At 32.8% G+C, this 6,000-nt stretch overlaps 1 long non-coding RNA gene across 1 annotated transcript in view; it reads right to left on the bottom strand.

The window, feature by feature from the left end:
- Window positions 1–3,842, bottom strand: part of LOC142870468 (uncharacterized) — a 45,663-nt gene extending 41,821 nt beyond the window's left edge. Inside the window, exon 1 of the long non-coding RNA XR_012918833.1 lies at window positions 3,754–3,842. This is a non-coding gene — a long non-coding RNA (uncharacterized LOC142870468). The remainder of the gene's footprint in view (window positions 1–3,753) is intronic.
- Between the last annotated feature and the right edge of the window lie 2,158 nt (window positions 3,843–6,000).

A 6,000-nucleotide genomic window follows, 5' to 3' on the forward strand; every position in this document is an offset into this window, starting at 1 on the left:
ATTATGTGCAGTAAATTTAACTGACTGCAGAAAAAGAGAATATTAGAAGCTATCATTTTGTTCAACTTGTTTTTTATTATTCTATATGTTAAAATAGTATCTCTCTAATCTGCACCCCCCCCACCCCCATTCATCCTAATACAGGCAACCATGGAACTTAAAAAAGTGCTAGCTAGAACATATAATTGTGAATTAGCACCAGTGCTTCTGAGTCTTTCCTGAGCTTATTTCTATGAATTTTAAATTTAAAGGCTAATGCTTTGTCTATAAATCTTCATTTTAAATGCACATTCTGAATGCTTTTAAGCAGGTGACCAGGGTGCCACTTTTTGAGAACTATTATCTCATGTTGATATGGTTCCTTTAAGGACTTGATATGGTTCCTTTGAACTCCACAAATTGAAACTTCTAATAATTCAAATAATCACAACACTGAAATTCACCTTTGTCCTATTTAATAAGATAGTACTAAATTTCAGAGAAAGTTGAATTATCTTAGATACACATTAAAATAACTCTCAGAACATATTAAAAATTCTTATAATTGAGGCTATAGTCACAAAAATCTAATTTATCAGGGATAGTATAAAACTAAGTTATCAAAAGTTTATTTAAGATTCCCATATGATTCTGATGTGCACCCAGGGTGAAAAATAAGGAGTTACATAAACCAAAAATTAATATGCATATCAAAAGGTAATGTTTAATACAAGGACAGTTTGTTTACTCATTCTAATCATACGGTATGTGTTTTAACATAATAGCAATATTATGTTTTCCTTAAGTTATCCTATAACATTATATATAGATATCTAGATATATAGCAATTGTATAAATGGGCTAATTAATACAAAAGAGACTCTGCTTTTTAATTTTCTCCAAGTTATTATAGACACTTTAAAAACTGAGTTACTATTGTCTCCCATATTTCTCCTAATCCTTCATTGAATGTGAAATCCTCCTTGGTTCTACTAAGATAATTTTATAGAGTGAAGTATCGAAGAAATGCATTACATGGTTTCACATTTTGAAGCAAGAGTAAAATGTATCTTACTGTTTGCCATTGCACCTGGAAGCTTAGAGTCAATTTAATAGGCTGGAAATAACAGCTGAGTTGGATTAACATGATTAGACACATAGGGTAATACTGATAATAAAAATGATGCCAGGCAGGTAGTTATACATTCTCTTTCAGAGTATTAACTGTGATTCCTATGAGAACCAAAGATGCACTGAATTTTGTATATGAAAACACTGTAGTTCATACATACTATTTCCAGGAGTGTGATACCAAATATATATTGAACAGAAAGCCAGATATATCTTACTTTATTTTTTGGTATCAGCATAAAGATTTCAATCATGATATTGATAGACCATGTGACATCCTCCAGGTTAATTCCAAGGTAGAAAATGCCCCTTTTAGAAAGCTGCCAAATTTCTATTAAACAACCACCTACCTTAGTAAGAATTATTCCCTCAGAAATGTTCTCTTAGATGACCCAGAAGCCCACTCAATTTCCCCATGAATGCAAATATTTTTATTTCTGATCAAACTTTAATATTTCTTATCTTTCATTCCCTCTGAGTATTACTGGAAGGCAGGAGTTAAACTGATCTGATAGTAAATAATGATATTAGCATTAAATAATTTTCACATAAAAATAGTCCAACATTTTCAAATCTAACAACTTATTTGCACATTTCAAACGTCTGTGAACCTGGCATGATGAATAGAATTTTATATATGAAAAAAACACAACTCAATATTTTCATGAAGGTAAATTCTAGTTTAGGCAGAATGAACTAATGCAAACAATCCCTTCTGCTCTTCTCTTCTGCCCAGCTTTCACTATTAAAAATATTTAGAAATGCTGATAAAACATAACCAAAAATATAATTCTGAGCATAAATGAAAGAAAGTGAAATTCCAGGTAAAGAGAAATGTAAAGCCTTGGGGGAAAATTCATGAGTTTGGGAACAATTTGAATGGCTCATTAACATCTGAATGGGATAGAAGTGATAGCCTTGAGGCTCACAGATATTGAGAGAGGTGGTTTCATTCCTGGACCCAGGTCTCCTGCATAACCTGGAACAAAAAGAGATTACCTTTTCTATACCCAATGGATCAATGAAGCCATAGTGCTGTTGTCTTTCTTTGATAGTATAATGTACCAAGGAATCTATAACCCTGTTTAAAATGTGCCAGGGATATACCTCTTAAAACATCCCCTGTCATCTCTTTTTCTGAAGTCCCCATATAAACAGCCTGCTTCTGGAGGGTTGAAACCATGACACAGGTCTTTCCCAGTCCTCCATAGTATGTTTTCTAATGGTATTTGACATGTGATAAATATTTACTCTTAAAATGAGATTGTCTTTTGTTGGAATAGCTATCACATGCTGTGATTTTTTTTTCAAGAAATTAAAAGCAGCTGTAATAGAAGCAGCTGTTTTTGTCAGTAGGCACATAATACAAATTGGACAGACATGTTTTACTCCTTACTGCTTTTGCATCATCAAGTTGTCTAAGAGTATAAGTATCTGAAAAAATTGTGGTGCAGGGGTAGTGAAACACTGCAAGCATAGAACTAGAGGGAAATGGATAGCACAGGCAAATTGTTTTTCAAATTATTCACTTTGTATTTGTTTGTTACCTTCATAATATGTATCACTATTGATGTGTTTTAATTAATACACACATAAATGTGTACATATGCAATTTGTCTGTTTTGTTCAACCTTATATAAGCAACACGGAGTTCAGTTTCTGACACAGAAGTATTCAACAGATTGTCTTCCCAATAAGTGATTTAACACATACGATATCAGTTTTTTCTTTTCCTTTCTGGCAGAAAAGGAAAGTTATAAGCTATTCCATTGGCAGAAAAACATAAAAAGAAATAGGTGAAATTACTCCTTCTGTGGGCACCATCATGGCCTACTCTTATCTCTTCTCCCACAGGAGGCCAGCTAGTCACAGATTGCTATGTCAGGAGTGAAATCAGCCAGCTGGCGCAGAGCAGTTTAAACATGTTCTCTCTTTCACATATTGCAAAGGGAAGGGAGATAGTCAATGTGATAAGGGTCAGGCAAGGCTTGGACGGGATCCAAAGCTTATGTGCCTTTGAAATGCAGACGTTAAATGCTCAGATGAGGCACGGTGTGGCAATATTTATCTTTTTGTCCAAGGACCACATGTTCTCTTTATTCAAATCTTGGCTCTTTCTACCTAACAACAGATCAAAATGTTGGATATATGAGTCTTAAGGGATATTTTGCCTTCATGGATTTATCTTAATGAAGCACACATTTTAAAAAGTAAGGTAGCACTGTACTCCCATGCCGAAAACAAACAGTTCGCACTACTCAGGCGAGTCTTAGCCAGTTGCAAAAGCAGGATCTGAGCATTCATTATATAACACAACACAATTAAGTGTTCATTTTTATACTGCTTGGTACAATTCTTTTGAATCTACTCGTCACTGTCAACCTTGAGGCTCACTGGAATCAAATGCTTCCTGATGCTATAGGCGTGCTATAAACCCTCCACATTGTAATTTACTCTGGATCTTACAACCCACTCCCTTTCCTTTTGAGCTGTCTCCCTCTCCCACACCCAGGCAACAAATCCTTCCAATTTGCTTGGCTCTTAACGTTAAAATAAAATGCAAACTCTTTACTAAAAAGGTCATATATAAGCAGACTGCAAATCTTTCTCTAATATTATCTTTTCCCAGTTGATTCCACTTACCATGTTCTGACCACATTATTCTTGTTTGCTTGTTTCTGTTTCTCAAATGCAGCAATTTAAATTACATCTCAGAGCTCTGCTCCTGTATCAGGAATACTCTTCTTGCAGTAGTTCATACATAGCTGTATTCTAATTAGTATCTAAGTCTCAGCTCAAGCATAACCTCTTGACAACATACACCTGATCATTCTTGCTTGCTTCCAGCCTGTATAATAACATCTATCACATTTTTCTTAGTTGATGTCTTTTACAAAACTCAACACTGTTCTTCAGTTTCAAATTTATTTGTTTGTATGTTTTTGTACACCTTCCTACCCTAAGATTGTACTTTATTTGAGGGCAGGTAATGATAGTGACATATTTTCTCTACTTTATTCAACAGTGGCTAATAGATAGAAGGCACTCATTAAATAAATTCTTCAAAGAAGAAAATGACATCATAGGAAATATACTGATGTTGTTTTAAATATTCCAAGAGTTATTCTGGAATGTTAAGGTGCTTTATTAATATTTTGAGCTATGAAAGATATTTAAAGCCCAGATACAATATTCTTAAGAAGCACACACATAATGAGGGTACACACATATAAATATGATGGAGAGAAATGAGCAACTAGTTCATTAAACTGTAGATTTTGCCCATTGTGAAGTGAGCACAGCATTTCTTCACAGCTTTATGGCTGAGGTTTATGGACCTCATATATAACTTACAGGAGTTTCTTTGAAATCAAACATTTGCTATAATAGAAAAGCTCAGAAACTCCTGAAAGTTAAAGAAGGAATCATTACTACAGAGTGGTAGTCTATATGATCATGTTTACTATTAACAATAAATTTATTGAGTGCTTTCTATTTCTCTAAGTGCTTTACATTTATTAAATCATCTACTTTTTACATTAGCCCCATAAAATGGGTTCTATACTCATCTCCATTTTACAATGAAACATAAAGAGATTGAGAGATGTGCATATGGTCATTCATTGAAAGAACTATTAGCAGGAAAAGCAGGAAACAAAGGAGGAAGAGGGCACAGATAAGAAAGAAGAAGGAACAATTCTATAATAAGGGTTATGATAAGGGATATATTTCCTCTTTTAGAATTATTCATTCTTTTCCTAGGCTATGTCTAATTATTCAAAGCTGGCTAAATTTTATTTTATCAATAAAGCATTAACTAAGTAATTTCAATTGTAATTTTCTTTCAGCTCTGGATGGGCCTTTGACTCAACCCTCAAATATTCCGTTATTTTCTAATATATGCTGATTTTTGTGTGACCACAGATTATGAGAAACGTGGATCCTAAAATGTATCCTTAATATGTATTTAAATCTTAACCTATTATATAAATTCTGCAATTTGTTTGTTTCAACATTACATATTTGAGATTTTTTTAGTACTAGTGTATATATATTGGTTTCATTAGTTTCAAAAAATAGTTTCAAATTCCGTATATGATTTCAAAATGTGAAAAAACAAAATGTAACCAAATCTGTCCATTTATTTTCCCACTGGAAGATACCAAGTGACTTTACAGTTTTCATTTTTTCAAACATTGTTATAATTACTACTCTCATGCAGTTTTCCAGGCATAAATGAAAAAGTGCAAACACTTTTTTTTCACTCTGTTCTCCCCAGTGATTGTAACAATTTACAGCACATGTGTGTACATGCTCCCTAGTATTCTGGCTAGATTCAAACTTTTTATTTTTGCCAATTGTTTGCCACTTTTACCAACCTTTTCTGCCAACTATTGTTTTGTTTCATATTTTCCATATTTGTGTGGGATTGAACATGTTTTTCCTTTTCACTTTCTACTTAGGAGAATTACTGAGCCATGAATTTTGCATATGAATATCTTAACTAGACACTGAAAATAATTTCCCAAAGTCATTTATCAGGTACCAGTGCACTGACTGTAGATTAACTGGAGTAAAATTTATATCTTTATAAAATATAACCTTCCTCTATAAGAATTTTCAGGCCTTAAATTTACTCAGGTAAGTTTTCATACCCTTCAGTATTATTATAATGTTTATACCCTTTGAATTTTGATGAGTATTTTTCTGTAAAGAAATAATGGATTTTATAATACCTTTTATAGCTCTCAAAATAGTATCTTTGGTTGGACAACTATAAAATTTCTATTTGGTTCTTGCCATTGTATTTTTAAAAATTTGATCTGATACTTTTTGAATTTTAATAATTAGTAACAAATTTGCCTTTCTTTCTTGAAGAAATAAATATGA

Source organism: Microcebus murinus, chromosome 4 (genome assembly GCF_040939455.1).
Source record: "Microcebus murinus isolate Inina chromosome 4, M.murinus_Inina_mat1.0, whole genome shotgun sequence".
NCBI lineage: Eukaryota > Metazoa > Chordata > Mammalia > Primates > Cheirogaleidae > Microcebus > Microcebus murinus.